At 34.1% G+C, this 17,628-nt stretch overlaps 1 long non-coding RNA gene across 1 annotated transcript in view; it reads left to right on the top strand.

Annotated features, from left to right (window-relative positions):
* The window catches only part of LOC127561903 (uncharacterized), a 184,146-nt gene that overhangs the window by 61,721 nt on the left and 104,797 nt on the right, over window positions 1–17,628 (top strand). Inside the window, exon 3 of the long non-coding RNA XR_007953569.1 lies at window positions 7,337–7,637. This is a non-coding gene — a long non-coding RNA (uncharacterized LOC127561903). The remainder of the gene's footprint in view (window positions 1–7,336; window positions 7,638–17,628) is intronic.

Genomic DNA, 17,628 nt, shown 5'->3' with positions numbered 1-17,628 from the left:
AAGGAAAAACAGACGCATTTCCTACCACCACCTTTATCCCATCTTGAGAACTAAATAGAATAAAGGAGAAAGAAGTGGTTACTTTAGGAGTATTTGACTAGTAATAGCTTGTGTTTCCTAACTTGAAACAGATTAAGATTTAGAAACCTAACTCTTTTTTAGAATTTATGATACTGGCGAGAATAGTGCCCTCTCCATACAAATAATAATTTAGGGTAACTTTGGGATATATACAATCTATTCTGCCATTTCTGGAATAAAACTAGTAACTTTCAGTTGCAAGAAAGTTGAGATTCAGAGGGAAAGAAAATATCATAGAAATAAGGGGAATGAACAAACTATAAATTAGGATTTGGTATGTACTGAAAGCTGGTTGACCAACTTTTAAAATCTTAAAAAGAAGATTAATGGATAAAGCAATACTTTTTAAAAAACAGAATAATCATTCAATCAACAAATATTCATTAATAACTTAATACATGTAAATACTGTGCAAGGTTCTAAAGACAGAAATAGTTGCTGATCCTCCAGAGTTTACTTCCTTTTGGAAAGAACTATACATATGCACCCCATCAGGAAGATTTATCTCCATGCTTTCAAATTTGGCCTCAGATATTTACTAGTGGTATGACCCTGGGCAAATCACTTAATCCTGTTTGGGGAAAAAAAAGTCAGTCATAATTAAAAAAATAACTGAACAACAAAAATACCTACCCATATAAGTAATTACAAATTTTCTGCAAAGTACAAAGTAATATAGAAATAAGTAATAAATAGAGGGATCAACAAGTGCCTCAAATAGAAAGTGATAGTTGAGGGGAATCTGAAGGGAATTGAGAATTATAAGGGGTAGGGAGTTTTGCGTTTTAAAAAAGAAAAAAGCTTAGAGGATCAGATTTTTAAATGTACTTATGGTGATTTTGTGCTAGTTTTTTAGATACTTGGATAATATCAAATTTCTAGGAAAGGCAAGGGGGAAAAAATAAGAGTTCCATGATAAAATAATAAAAATGTAGACCTATGTTTGGGTGGTTAAAATCACAGCTTTTATGTAACTAAAATTTCTTTGATGACTGAATTTAGTAAGGGTGTGGGCCCTTCCAGTTAAAATATTTTTTAAGTCTCTGAAAGTAATTATTCTCTAGCCAGACCCAACTATTAGTCTCATTTCCTTTCTTTCTTGTCCATTTTTACATTGTTTACAAAGACTTCTCCTCTGAACTTAATATGCACCCTGACTGCCTTTTCCTCATTTGGAATTCATCCACACACTAGGGCTGCCTCCCTGAAGTTTATTTAGCACTCCCAAAAGCCATGCTTCTTATAAGAGAAAATTTTGCCTGGGATACTTTCATCCTCATCTGCCTCCTCCTTGTGAATCCTATAGAAAAAAAACACAGATGTTTAAAAAAAATAAATTTCTAGCAACTGAAAAATCTCTTTTTAGTTTGAAAATAAAATTGGGTGTCATTGTATTACACATTTAATAATTAATAGAAACAGGGTTTTCTTTCAGTATGAAGGAGCCCAATCCATAAATAAATTTCATTTTTATTTTTCAGTACAGAATATTAAGCAAGAAATGATAAATGGCTCAGGAATGCTTATTATGGAGAGTCATTTTTCAGTATGAAAATAGTCTTTCTCCATTTAGCTCCAGAATCTCCCACAATGCATCTTTATCAGGAGTCAGTCTAGTGAAAAGGAAATAGTACAAGATTTGGACTCAGAGGACCTCTGTTTGAATCTTGGCTCTCCTTATTTCCCCTTTATGATCTTGAGCAAAGCTCTCATTTTCTGTGAGCCTCAGTTTCTTCCTCTGTAAAATGAAATAGATGGAATACAATGCCAGTAGTCAGGTAGATTTCTCTTAGTTCAAATCTAGCATTTATGTGACCCTGGACAAGTCACTTCACTCTGTTTGCCTCAATTTCCTCATCTATAAAATGAGCTGGAGGAGGAAATGACAAACCACTCCAGTATCTTTGCCAAGAAAACCCAAATGGGAGCACAAAGAATCAAAAATGATTGAAAATAACTGAACAACCAAAACAAAAATGAAGTGATTGGATTAAGTTACTTCTAAGATCCTTTCCAGATTGATGATCTATGATCAAAAGATAATCAATTTAACAAGGATAGAAGTTTGTGCAGCTCTACACGTGGGCTAGTGATCCCCATCAAGGACACCTCCTTAAGCCTGGAAGACTTGTGAACATATTTACGCCTCACACAAGATTGAGTCACAGTAATCTGGAATGAATGGATTGGCTCAGGCTGCTGTGCATGTATCAATCCCTTAGAATTAACTTTATTAAAAGATGCCAAAACCAAAAACCATTTTGCTAATAGATAAGTCTGTTTTTGTTGTTCAGTTGTGGCTGACATTTTACAACCCTATTTTTTTTTCTTTATCAAAGACACTAGAGTGATTCACTGTTTCCCTCTCCAGCTCATTTTACAGATGAGCAACTGAGCAAGTTAAGTGACTTGCATGGAGTCACACAGCTAGCAGTTGTTTGAGTCTGGATTTGAACTGATGAAGATGAATTTTTCTGACTCTGGACCTGACATTCAACCATTGCACCACCTGCTTGCTCCATAGATAAGCCTAAAATGTTTTTATAGCCAGTGGAGCTGGGCAATCCATAGAGCTATGGCACCGTATATAATATCTTATTTTTTTAATGTATTGATCAATTTTGCTGAATTTTGTTTCTTTTTGTTTTTCTTTCAAAAAGAGAAATCTTTATTATAAGGGACGACCCTCCAAAAGAGGGAGACACAACTATAATATTATTCTTAAAATTAAACAGAAAAATCTGTAGCTGGCATTTTTTTCTAAAATATCCAAGAGTATTAAAAAACCAGGGATTTGAATGATTTCGGTCTTAGGGGAGCATATATCTGTGCAGTTATATAGTCTTCCCACTGAGAACTGTGAATATCAGCTTTGGGAAGGAAGCACAATGCAGTTACATGAGTTATGTGGCCCAAGAGTTAGAAGTGACCTCAAAAACATGACCCAGGAAGCTATCTGTCATAGCTTCTTAGATGGAAAAAGAAAGAATTTCTTAAACCATATACTCTTCAACCCAATTGCACTAGCCTCTTGACTGCTTCACAAGCAAGGCTCTCTATCTCTCAGCTTGGGGTATTTTCTTTGTCTCCTGTGCCTGGAATGGGCTCCCTTTCAATTCTTCCCAGTTTGTCTTTTTTAAAGTCCCAATCAAAATCCCATCTTCCACAACTACCAATCTCTCTTAATTCTAGTGTCTTCCCTCTGTTAATTATTTCCTATTTATTCTGTATATAACTTGTTTATTTGCCTCAATGTCTTCTCCTTCATTATATTATGTCCTTCTAGAGGAGCAGGGACTATCTTTTGCTTCTTTTTAACATCTATGCTTACAATAGTACCTAGAAAATAGTAGGTACTTAATAAATTCTGATTTAATTCTGATTGATTCATTGAACCTAAGTTCTTGACCATATTCATAGAGAGGGGGAGTGATATAACCTGTAAGCCTAAGAAATGGGATTTCCTCTCCACTTATTCTCTCCTTGCTTTGCTAGATTTATGAAAGGACACCAACGTTTCTAGCATGAGCATTTAGTAAATGGTCCTAGATCTGGAAGAGAGCTGCAAGGGGATTGAGAACACAAATATTGTAATTCAGGGGAAAAAGCAATAAATTCAGAATCAGAGGATGTTGACTTTAGTCCTGACTCTGCCACTTTTTACATGGGTAACAATGGGCACTTTACCCCTGTTGACTTCAGTTCTCATCTCTGAAATGAGAGGGGATTTGACTAGCTGATTCATAAGGTCTCTTTGAGATCTAAATCTGTGATCTGTGACATGGAAGAATGATAAAATTGCCTTTTGATATTCATCATTCTACCAGTCTAGTAGGGAAAAGAGTTTTCTGACTAGCAATATCAATTTAATTTGCCTCCACCCAAGGGGATGGAATAGTGTTTGAAGTCCTTAAAACCATAAGGCTCCAGACCTTTAAAGGTCCTTGAGGTGAATGGACTCAATGGAATGTTAGGTTATTTTGTTCTCTAGCAACTCAAAGCTTGTTTTCCTTCTGTAAAGAGTATAGGTCCTTGGGGTATAACATAAACCCAGAGGACAGATTTTTTGGATTCAGTTGGATGTTGAGTTGTCTTTTTCTAGCAGTGCCAAAGTAAATTTTTTTCTCTAAAAATTCTCTAAAAATAATAGGGTGCTATCGACAGAGAATTCTCCCTGGATGAGGAGAAGGTGGCAATTACTAAAGAGAGAAGAGCATTATATTAGTTGCTTGTGGGTTATTTTATATTCATTGTGCAAAATGAAGACTTCCTTCTACAACTTATACGTTAATTTCTTAAATATGTGCACAGGAACCAAAGATTCCACTCCATATCTCTAGAAACCAGACAGAAGCAATCTTTTTGACGTTCCCAGAGAACATGCTGGGTGGCAGTAAACTGAGCCAAAAAAATAACAATAATAATAATAATTTTTGAGAAGGGTGTGCTGGAGCCAGCTCTAACTACCAGTTGTTTAATTTTCAGTGTGAGTATTTACAACTCAGAAATATACAAATCAGGATTAATTTATTGTTTTGTTTATCATCTAGTCTTTTCAGAAAGAGGAGGATGGAGAAATGGTAATATAAATGAAATCTAAAAGTTCAATATGTTGTGGTTTTTGTCTTTTGGGAGAGTTTTTTGGGAGGTTTTTTGCCTTTAAAAAGCTGGTTGTTTAATATTTAGCATCATACCATGGGAAGTTCTGCAAGACTGATCATGTAAATCTAGAGCTTGGAATGCTAGACTACAAGTTACACATAGTTTGATATTTACACTTTCTTTGGGTTCTATTTGTCTATTTTACGTTCTAGAATATTCTATTCATATTATACCATTATAGTTGCTATAGTGATTATTTTGGTTGGGTTCTCATTGTCCTAAAGTCCTTTAAAATTACAAAATTGGAAGGGTTGAACAAAATTTATAACTTTTTTTTTAATGACAAGTAGGTTACATAGGTTAAATAATTCTTCCAAGAGAAAAAGCTTGGGTATACTGGAAAGAGTTCCTATCTAGATTAAATGTAGGACTGCAGAACTTTCTCAACAATAACATAGAACCTCTTTTTATCCTACAATCTTACTTTGCCCCTGAATATCTCACATTAGAAATATGACTCAGGAAGGGCCTTTTGATACAATTGTATCTTATTCTGGTCTCCTGACCATCCTTCCCTGCTAATCAGCATAGTAAGTAAGTTTATGAGTAACCACAATAAAGTAGCAGTAGCAGGAGGTAAGGCTGCTTAGGAAAGTTATGAGCAAATCATCCCAAAGATCAAAGGAACACATGCACAAACTGTATCATATAGTAATCAAAATTCACATCCTCAGAATATGTGCTAAATCAGGGAGAGCTATCTCAGCACTATGGCCAGGGCCTTTAGGTCCTATAATGTGTTAATCTTAGACAACTTCCAGACATCCTCAGTAAGATCAGCTGAATACCAAATGGTGTTAATACATTGGAGAGGGAAGGAAATTGTTAATTTTAAAGTTTTACTGAAACTTTGAGATGTTTTATCATGTCTTCATTTTTCTCTGTGCTCCAAACTTTCTTTTCCCTTTCTCTTCAACTTCCTTTACATGTTTTTATTCCCCATTAGAACCTAAGCTTCTTGCATGTAGGACTCTTTCTGCTTGATTTTGTATTCCCAGTAATTAGCACAGTGCCTGCACCAATCTAGTTATTCATAGTAAGCACTTAATAAACATGTATAGACTTGGGGAGTCAAAGAAATGCTAAGACAGGGCAGATTCTTTACCTGGGATTCACAGACTTCCAAGGGATTCATGAATAAGGAGTCCACAAATTTGGATGGGGGAAAAATGTGTTTTTATCTTCACTAACTTTTGGTTTCTTTTATAATCAAATAGGTTTAATGAATCTAAAAAGGGTTTGGGGTTTTTTTTTGTTTGTTTGTTTTTTGAGAAGGCACCAAAGTTTCACCAGATTGCCAGTGGGGTCCATGAAACACAAATGATTAAGAGTCTGTAGACTAAAGACAAGCTTTGGCCCAAAATATGGTGGCTATTATTTGTTAGTGCTTGCCAGGGATTTTAGTATAGTAAACCCTGGGTAAGTCACTTAACCTTGTTTGCCTCAGAGATTCCTTAATTGTAAAATGAGCTGTAAACAGAAATAGCAAACTGCTCCAGTATCTTTGCCAAGAAAACCCCAAATGGGATCTTGAAGAATTGAACATAACTGAAATGACTTAGCAATAACAACTAAATTCAGGCAGTCAGGTGACACCATGCATAGAACACTTGGATAGGGGTTGAAATCAGGAAGACTTCATTTTTTTTAGTTCAAATCTGATCATAGACACTTACTAGCTGTGTGACTCTGGGAAAGTCACTTAATGTTGTTTGCCCCATTCCTCATCAGTAAAATGGACTAGAGAAAGAAATGGTAAACCACTCCAACATCCTTGCCAAAAAAACAACAACCCTAACTATGGGTCAGGAAAAGTTGAGCATGGCTGAAATGACTCAATAACAAAAATAAAAAGGTCAAATATGTTTTCATACCTATGAACAGTCATCCAATGCAAGGAGGATTTCATGGGCTTGACAGACTGATGTCTTTCTTAGCACTAGTAGTCAATGTGCATTTTGCTTCACTTTGAGACACAGCATCAGTTATTGCTGCTGACAATAATATATATATATATATATATCTTATGTGTTTTAATTTGTCATAACATCTTAAATTTAACAAAAAACTTATGAATGTACAATTTCTTTATTTTTTTAGCCATAAAAAGTTCTATTTCTTACAAAATGCTCTTTATGAAAAGAATGCTTTTTTTTAAGAGAGAAAGAAATCAAAGACTCAAAGTGTAGGTGATTCTTCATCTTCTAGGGATCATCAATGATTCTACCCTAACTTGTATTAATTTTTTTCTATAGACCTACCTATTCTGAGACATAACAGTATTTAAGATTTGTTTTTACCTCTTTTTTGACATCTTTTGTATCATGGACTAATTTATCATGGAAGGTCAAGATTACACAGGAGCAAACAACATTGAAAAAGACCATAGAGACATTGATTAACCCTATTTGTGCTTATGCCTCCAAATGCTAATTTTTTTCCCTTCACATTACATAGAAATTTCTGCATGATACTACCAGTTATACCCTTTTTATAGATGTATCTTTCTAACTTATTTATTTTTCTTTTCTCTGGATTGAATTTATGACTATATAATCTATAATTAAAAGTGACTGATTTTTCTCTTTTGCAGGCTCTCATGGTGTTCTGTTATATACAGAAGTGAATCAGAATAAAGTTTCACACATTAGCATGAGAGACACAGCTAGATTCTGGATAGTTTGGGGACACTGTGAACAGAAGTGTTTACTTTCTAAAGGGAAGGATGAAATATTTTGGAATGCTATTGGGGAATGATGAAAACATTCAAAATCTAGATCCATACAAAACCAAAACTGGAAGCCCAGGAAATTAATTAAGCAAAGGAAAAAACTTGCAAGCAAAAGGAAGCAAGATTTATTTGAGAACACAACATGGCTCCACATGGAAATCAGGTATGTTCAAACTCCATTTCCATACTTAAAATACCAAATGATCCTAAATTCACATTACTCAACCAAACTCAGAAATCTCAAGGAATATTTCTGCAGTTCAGTTGTAACTTCACAGATGTGTCCTCCACTGATACTATCTTGCTTGAAATTTGCACTGGTGACCTCAAGCTCATTTTGGAGAATACTGAGTGACAGATATTGTAAACATCCTACACTCTCAGCTGTGGAAAGTGAAAAAGCTGGGAGAAGGCTGTTTACTCTGTCTGCCTTGGAAATCAGCTGAAAAGAAGAGAATCAAGGGCATTGTTATGTATATGTTTCTTGCTCCAATTATTATTGCTGTTTGTACCAGAAGTCAAATTTGTAAAAATGTCAGAAAGAAAGTGGGTTGTCTGGTTCATGAAAGAAATGTGACAAAATCAATTATTGCCACATATTTTGACATTGTTTAGGAGAAAAAAAGATTCACAAACACCTGAGAAAGCTACATAATTCATATTCTTAGATTGCATAGGCCTTACATCAATAACAAAATATATATATATGTGTGTGTGTGTGCTAAATAAAGTATTCTGTAGGCAGCTTAAGTAGCATATTTACTTAGAGGTGAGCATTTCCAAAATAGAAACACAATCTGGGAATTACCAAAATTTATTAATCACCAATCTCTGCAAGTGTTAGAGAATGTAAAAAAAAAAAAAAAGTAACCTTTTATACCTGAGTTTCCATCTTACTAGGTGTGTACATATGTACAGCTTAAGTAAATACGAAATAATCCAAATTATTTTTGAGAGAAAGCCTATTATTTGAAAATGACAGCAATTTCTTAAAACCTGTGTGGCTAAGACACTTAATTTCCTCAGGTCTGAGTTTCCTTATTTGTAAAATGAAAGTGCTATATATCCAATTGCTTTTGAGGTCTTTTCCAGATGTAGATATATGACCCTAATGTTCAGTAGGTATAAGCATAAAGGATGTTTTTCAAAGCAAGCCTCCAGATACCAGAAACATAGAATAAGACTGAGCACATAAAAGAAGAAAATAAGCATTTATTAAGTATTCACTATGTTCTAGGCACTGAAGTTTGTAAACATTATCATATTTTATATTCAAAACTGCTTTCAGAGGTAGGTGCTATTGTAATTCCTATTTTGTAGTTGAGGAAACAAAGTAGATAGAGATTAAGTGATTTGCCCAGTGTCACACAACTAATTAGTGTTTGAGGCTGGACTTGAATTCAGATCCTCCTGAGTATCACACACTATAAAGGAGAATTAAGAATTATCAGCTAGTCATATGTATACATATATTCATATAATGCATAATAAAACATTAATTCTTTTTAAAATTAAATAATTAGCTTAATGCCTCTTTAGAAAATGAAAAAGAAAATAGTCTGCTATCCTACCTTGGTTATATTCTTCTAAGATATTAGCATGTGGGGCTTCCTACTGCTTTTTCAACTATTAGAATGACATTTTACATTCTCCCCCATGAAAAAAAAGCCAACTGGAAGCAGGTAGAGATCTTTACTTTGTATTTTGCTGTTTTCCTTCTGTATTTAAAAACTGTGCATTGTGTTGCCAGTAGCAGGTGATTTTGAGGAAGTGTTTGAACAAGGCCTGAGTTTACTAGGGTTGGGAGTAACTCTTGATCACCCTGCTTAGCAACTGCAACTTTGCAGTGTCATGAACCTCTTTAGATCCCTGAGACAATGCTCTGCTGTGCCTCAAAGAAGCAGCTATTGTAGGCATTAAATTTGCCTTCTGCCAGGAGTTGAAAGCATAGGAGGGTGTTCAAAGGAATCTTAAGGATAATGAGGGGGAAAGGCAAGGGGTAGAAAAGGGGGAAATGAAATGGGTCTGCTTTTGTTTAACATTTTAGAAGGCCTGTTTTCATGGAAAAGGAAAAACCCCAGTCTTTTTTGGATATACTTGAAAATGATTTTCCAGGATATCTCTACACTGAAATTTAGAATAAAATAGAGACTGTGGAAGAACAAAATTGGAATACATTTGTCTTCTTGTTTCTGCATGAACTTTAAATGAAGGCTTTAAAAATATTTCTAAGCTATCTTTACAGAGATTTTGATTTTTGTTGTTGTTGTTTAATTAGTAAGAAGTATAGGTCCATGGAAAAGAGAAAGGATAGCAAAGGAAAAAGGAAAGAAGAGAGGAAGGAAATAAAGGAGGAAGGGACAGAGGAAAGAAGGAAGAAAGGGAAGAAAAAAGGAGGGAGGGCTATTGAAAGTGCTTTTAAAAAATTCACAGAAGTTAACTGAAGGGAGTCCAGAAAAAATCATAGCTAAGCAAGACAGCTTTGAAAATTACATGTTGAATTTATTATATTTTAAAGAAGGAAAGTAAGTGGTAATTAATAGTGCTTTGTGTACAGTTGTTTTTCTTTTATACTATGCTTATGGAAATACTCATTTTATTTGGCAATTTTGGGTTCAGAATAAATTATATTTAAATGTTTTCAAAATATTGCCAGATATTCTTACAGAGCAACATTCTTCCAGATGTTTCACAATTTTTACTAAATTACTTTATGATAAATAATTCTGTGATGGTTGATTTCCTGTGGACAGGGCTTTTAAAGAGACCTCTGTGCATATTTAGTTGAGATTATACTTTAGTTTTTTAATGTATTCTCAGTAGATATAAGATGATGTTTTAAATGTCCACATGGCATCTGTTGTTATAGTTTCTATATAAATATATATATATATATATATATACACACATATATGTAACGTTGTACCATTTATATTTAAACATAATGGCTTTGTATGTAATAAACAAAAATATGCATTAGAATCTATTAATTTACTATTTAAAATTATTTCTATATGCCATGTACTATATGTTTACAGAAAGAAAAACTTTGTTAAGCAAACTCTATAAAGTAAAAAATGAGAATAATATTTTGTGTGAGAGAACAAACTGTTCTGAAGTTTAAACATTTCATATAAACAATCTATTAGTTATCTCATTTTTAATCTCTTTAAAGAGATTAGCATAGTAGCACTATGTTAGTGCTAGTAGCATAGTAGCTCTATTTAGCAATACTTTGCTAAATTAACTTGATTTATAAAATTTAAAATAAAATAACTTCTTTTAAAAAGAAATACATAACTAAAAATTCTATGATTTTTTTTAATAGTTGTAATTTAGGTGACTCACTTTCCATTTGTCAAGATTGGTAAGGTTTTATTTCATAAAGATATATACATTTTTATTGTGTCTATATATCTTAAATACTATATTTTGTACTCTTTCTCCACCAAAGTAAAAGCAAAATCTTCTCTGGATTTCCCTGAAGAATCATACTCTTGGAGTGATCAAATTGTTTAAGAAACATCTAGTCCAATCCCTACCTGAAATGTGAATTTCTCTAAGCATTAGGCCTACCAAGTGGTCTCTTCCAGTGACAGAAACTCATTTACCACTTCATTTAAGTTCTTAGTATTTAGTCCAAATCTATCTCCTGGTAATTATAACTTAGAAGATTTAGGTTCTGCCTACTAAAGTCAAATTCAAGTCCATAAACATTTAAGAATGTAACATGAGCAAAGAAATGTGTTGGACTCTGGAAATACAATAAGTTCCACTCTAATGCTTGTTTTGAAAACAGCTTGTTGAAAGTTGACTGATATATTTTATTAGAGAATAATTTGAGTATAGGGCAAATGTTGATTTTGCGCATGTGAAATTTCCTTTGTAAAAAAGAATAAAAATTCAGAAAATTGCATCCCATTGAAGTGAGCTGCATGGAAATACACAAATTACATACAGATATACAAAAGACGACGGTGAACCATATCCTGACATATGTGATATTATAATTTTCAGTATACTTTACTATAACTTACAATCTGCAAAATTCCAAAACTCACAACCACAAACCTACTTTAAAGTAAAGTGCTGTATTGTATTTCTACTTGGAGTAGGAAGTGTCGGCTGATAGGAGTGCTGGTCAGCACCCCACCCTTCCCTCTACCTTCTGCTGTGGCCTGGGGGACTTAAGTGTCCTGGAGGCCACTTTTTCATCAATATGGGACTGCTTTGCCAGACAATAGGTTTAGCAACAACTCAAGGTTGATGACCTTGCTGCTATTTATTGTAGTCTTAACCATTTGAATTTATGCTGTCCTTTTAAAATTTAAAGTTTCTGTCTTGGGGAGGGGCAGGTGTAAGTGGCTCAGTGGACAGAGTTAGGAAAATTCATCTTTCTGAATTCAAATCTAGACTGAAACACTTAAGAACTATGTAACTGTAGGTCACTTAAATTTGCCTCAGTTTCCTCATCTGTAAAATGAGATGGAGAAGGGAAATAACAAACTACTTCAGTGTTTCTTCCAAGAAAACCCCAGATGGAGTCAGGAAGAATTAAACATGACTAAAAACAAAAAAAAAATTTTTTAATGTGTCATTTATGAAGTTTTTTAATGTTGGTTCATTTTTCCCAGAGGTCTTGTAGTATTTATGTGATTTTGCATACCTTGTGATTTTTAGGAATGCTTATATCACATTATAGCAGAACTCTGACACTCTACCATTCTGGTGCAAGCCCTATATAGCCAGACTCAGGCTATAGCCCCTCAGGCCTGAACTATAGTCAGAGTTTGCTGGGTAAATCTGCCTGTTTCTTCCTTCCATCCTCCATTCGTCCATTCAAGTGATTTTCCCATTAGACTGTGAGCTCCTTGAGAACAGGAACTACTTTTGCCTCTTTTTTGAATCCTTAGCACTTAGCACAGTACCTGGCCCATAATAGGCACTTACTAATTTTTTATTGGAGGCAGCTAGATGGCACAGTGGATAGAGCACTAGCCCTGACATCAGGAGGACCTGAGTTCAAATCTGGCCTCAGACACTTAATACTTCCTAGCTGTTTGACCCTGGGCAAGTCACTCAATCTCAATTGTTTCAGCAAGAAAATAAATAAATAAATAAATAAATAACTGTTTATTGATTGATGGATTAAATCACTGTACAATTCTATTAAAGTTGGAGGTAGGTACAAGGATATGCTGGTAAATATTTAACAACTGGCTCTTTTAAAAAGAAATATTGGCCCAACATACTTGATTCTTAATTATTTTTCAAGGCAGTTGGGGTTAAGCGATTTGCCCAGGGTCACACAGTAAGTGTCAAGTGTCAGAGGCCAGATTGGAACTCAGCTAGTCCTGACTGCAGGACCAGTGTTGTATCCACTGCAAAACCTAGCTGTCTGCATGACATATTTTAAAATTAATCTTCATTCTTAACATGTTCTCTATCTTCTTAAGTCTCTAGACAATCAAGAAAACAACAAATCAAGCCCTGATTTGTAACATTGGCCAATTTCTAAGGTATATGCTCACAATGAAAATGTAACAATTGGCTCCAGCCCAACCCAGGTGGCTGTCCTAGCTTCATAAATACTAGGAACTCTCAAGGTGAGAGAGTGGATTCCATGTTTAGAAGACATTTCAAAGGCATGGAGATTGAATGTCAAGCTCAGGAAACATCAAATGGACCAGTATAGTTGGAATTTGGACATTTTGAAGGGGGATTATCTTAAACTTGGAGAAATTGGCTAGAGAAAAGATTATAGGTGACTTTAAATGCCAAGTTTAAGAGTGTATTTAATTTTGCGATCATTAGGGAGTCTCTGAAATTTCTGATTTGGGAAATGAAATAATCAGGAGTTTGGAAGACTAATTTAACATTTAGAAAATAGAAGCATTTATACAGCAGTTTGAGGCACTATGCTAAGTGCTTTACAAATATTATTTCATGCTGTCCTTACAACATCCCTGTGAGGTAGATGATGTTATGATTCTGTTTTAGAGTTGAGGAAGGTAAGGAAAGTAAAAGTTAACAGATTTTCTCAGGGTCATATAGCTAAATAAATATCTGAGGCAAAATATGAACTCAGGTTTTCTTGGCCAGACCCAGAGCTTTGTTTACTTAACTGCCTAAAAAAGAATATTTTCTTTGTGATACCAGACTTAACAGACCAAGGAAAGAATGTAGAAATGTTGCATCTGCACTTCAGCAAGGTAAGTGCTGAAACCTCTTGATATTCTCAGGTACAAAAATCCATGAAAATCATAAATTGATGCTAAGATAAAAGTATGAACTAGAGGGGATGATAGTAATGGTGATGGCAAATTGTAATAGTTGTCATTGTTGATAATATTATAATATTACTAATAGTCATTTGTTGTTCAGTTGTTTCAGTCATGTCTGACTCTTTGTGATCCCATTTGAGATTTTCTTGGCAAAGATGATGGAGTGGTTTGCCATTTTTGTTACCAGTTCATTTTATAGATGAGGAAACTGAATTAAACAGGATACCTTGCAGGGTCACAGCTACTAATTATGTGAATCTAGAGTTGAACTCAGGAAGGTGAGTCTTCCTAACTTCTGATGCTCTCTCTATTTACTGAGTCACCTAATGATATAATTTTGCTTTAAATTTTCCATATTGTTTTATATGCATAATCTCACTTTAATCTTATAAAATGCTGAAAAGTATCATTCCTATTTTAGAGAGGAAGAAATTTAAGCAATGGTGATATAAGGAGAAAATAGGATGGTAGGTGTGATCAATAAGACTAAAAATAATTGCTAACATTATATTACATAGTGCTTTAGGGTTTGCAAAGTATATTGCATGTTATTTGGTACTCACAACTCTGTGAGATTAGTGCCATTATTATCTTCATTTTACAGATGTGGAAACTGAGAGAACCAGAGTTTAAGTGACTTGCCTAGAATCACACAGCTAAAGTAGGTAAAGCGGTATTTTGGATTGAGTATTCCTTATTTCAGGTCCAGCACTTCAAGAACCTGGCCCCTTCAATTGCTGGTTCTCTTCTTAAAATGGTGTCCACAAATGAATATAATGCTCTGGATCTGCTTTAATCTATGTACAATATTTAACTGTGAGTGATAAGTATTATCCCAAGTATTTATTATCTCACTCTAGAAATTATATTTCTCTTTTTTATTGTTAGTGTTTAATTCTGTACTTCACACCCTCAAATAATCATTGAATCAACATGTTTTAAGTGAGGATATCAGGTCATTTTCCATCTGTGAAGTTTTTGTTGTTTGTTTTTGTTTCACAGGAACTGCTTTCTAGGAAATTGATTTTTTGGACCCAAGTAACTTTTACATTTTTATTACAGTCCACCTTCTTAGATTTAGCACAGACATCTACTCTGTGAAATCCTTTTTACATTCAGCATATTAATTAGCCCTCCTGTGTTTATGTCTTAAAGTTATTAAATTTAATGTCATCTATGTCATCCTCAGAATCACTGATAAAATTGTTGAACAGAATAGAATTGTTTGGTTCTTCCCTTTTTCTTGATAATCAGTTCATTACTTGCCATCCATCTTTCTATGCAAGAATATCAGGAGATTTCACCAGATATCTTGCCAAAGTTCAGATACATCTTATCTATAATATTCCTTTTACTAGTTTAATTTCTTTTACTAGTTTAATGTCAAAAAGCAGATATCTTTTTTTAGGCAACTAAGTGGATAGAGCTCTTGATCTGGAGTCAGGAAGTTAAAATATCACTTCAGACATTTACTAGCTAAGTGACTTAGCAAATCACTTGATTTTGGTTTGCCTTGGGGTTTTTTTGTTTTGTTTTGTTCTGTTTTGTTTTGTTTTTAACTCAACATGAAGAATAGCATCTACCTCACAAAGATATGGTGAGGATAAAATGAGATTTGTAAAATATTTAGCATGGTACCAGGTATGTAGTAGATAATATATAAAGGCATTTCCCTTCCCTTCTGGGAAAAAAAGAGCAAATAAAATTAGTCTAAACTGACTTGTTCTTAGTGAACCTATTCTGGCTTCTAGGAACCGGTGCTTCCATTTTCTAAATGTTCCCAAGTACATATTTAATAATGTGTTCTGTAGTTTTATTTCAAAGCCTCCCCTCTGCTCTACATTTTACAAACATCAAAGACAAGTCTTCTAAATACAATACTTGTGTTTTCTTTAGGGCATGTGACCACTGATCAGCTCAGTCATTAAAAATCTGCACAGCTGGAAATTTAGTTGCAAACCCTGTCTAAACAGTGACTAGAAGGAAGCCAAGCAACATTTTGCTCGGCTTCCTTTCAATATTTCCTGCCTCCTTTAATAAAACAATACCCTAGGAAATCTCCAATTCAGCATGTACAAAGACACTTTCAGTAATCTTTTAGGACACCATAACCTCTCAAAGACTGTATTCAGAAAAACTTTGTCTTCCTTCAGAACATCCTACTATCTCCACAGGACCCTAGCTCCCTGGGGAAGCTCAGTGGCCCATTCACTTCCTCTTCTGCCTCTAATTTCTCCCCCTACTCCCCCAAAAAATGACAGGAAGAGAACAAGACACAAAATATGGTGTCAGGAGCTCTTCATCTTTTCTCATTTGCTACTGCAACTTCCACTGCCTGTTTTACATGTTATAGAAAGGATCAAAACATCAATAATTTAATTGGCTTACCTTCAATTTAATTGACTTTTCTAAGGTCATCTGAGCCATTAGTGGCTACACTTGAACTAAATACAGAGTATTATAAGCTGATCTGAGGATGATAGTTTTAAGGATTTGATAAGCTGGAGAGAATCCAGAGAAGAACCACAAAGATGGTAAAGGAATTTGAGTCTATGTCATGAGTTCAGTTGAAGGAAGTGGAGATATTAAAGCTGGAGCCAAAAAGATTCTGGAACATGATAGCTATGTATTTTTCCATGGCTACTGTAAGAAATAATAATAGCTAACTTTTATATAGTATTTAATATGTGTTCTAGGCACAGTGCTAACAAAGCATTTTGTCATTATTTCATTTGTTCCTCACAACCACCTTTGGAAGTATTATTATTATTCCCATTTTACAGATGGGGAAACTGAGGCAAGAAAGTTAAATGCCTTGCCCAGGATCATAGCTAGTAAGTGTCTGAATCAGGTTTTGAATTCAAAGTCTTCATGACTACAGGCTTAGTGCTTTTTCCACTATACTATCTAGCTCTACCATATGATATATAAATATAAATACATATGATTGATATAGATATAGATATATATACACACACACATACATACATACATACATACACAGAGTGGCGGTATTAGAAAAGACTCAGAGAACATGATATTTTCAAGTACTTGAATGGCTGTTATGTGAAAGAATAGAGTTACTCTGTTTTACCCTACAGGAATTATCCAGAATAATAGAAACTCCAAGGAGATAAATTTAAGCTTGAAATCAGGAAAACTTCCTAATAATTAGAGCTGTGAAAAAGCAGAATGTGCTGTCTCAAGAGGTTGGGGGTATTCTTTTCTTGGAGGTCTTTAGGTAAAAATCAGATGAGTCTTCATCTGTTGTATTGTTGTAGGAATTCTTCTTTTCTCTTGGTTTGAATTGGATTCATGCTGAAGTCCCTTCCAACTCTCAAATTGTATAAAATAGATTTTACAAGCTTCTAACTTCTTCTCCAGTGCTTTTTTCCAGATATATATTCATCGCCAAGAATTTGGAGGAAAAACATGCATCTACTTCAATACCCAGTTTGATAAGGTTTTAAAGTATCCCATCCTTTGGAATGAAGCATGCCAAAAGAACTTTCATTTAGATGTTCATATTTTTAACTTTTTAAATGCTTGTTGATATTCTTTTTTTTTTTTTTTGCCTTTGAAGGGTAAAAATTTCTTGAGATTATTTTTTTCCTTCTAATTTACCTAAAGCATAACAATTTTCAATATGCTCTTTTATGAGTTAAGCACAAGCTCAATAATTCAGTATTATTCCTTGAAAGCTAATATTGACTATTTTAAATGCTGAATACTGAGGGATATGGTTTTTGTGTGTCAATTTTATTTATAAAAATTTCATATATTTAATTAATTAAAACAGTGAGATCTCTCTGGTACCTTTCCTAAATTCTTGCACTACCCTAACATATGGAGTGCTCATGTACTCCACTG

Source organism: Antechinus flavipes, chromosome 4, assembly GCF_016432865.1.
Source record: "Antechinus flavipes isolate AdamAnt ecotype Samford, QLD, Australia chromosome 4, AdamAnt_v2, whole genome shotgun sequence".
NCBI classification, from domain to species: domain Eukaryota; kingdom Metazoa; phylum Chordata; class Mammalia; order Dasyuromorphia; family Dasyuridae; genus Antechinus; species Antechinus flavipes.
The sequence above is the reverse complement of the archived record's forward strand: the minus strand, read 5'-3'. Positions and strand labels throughout refer to the sequence as shown.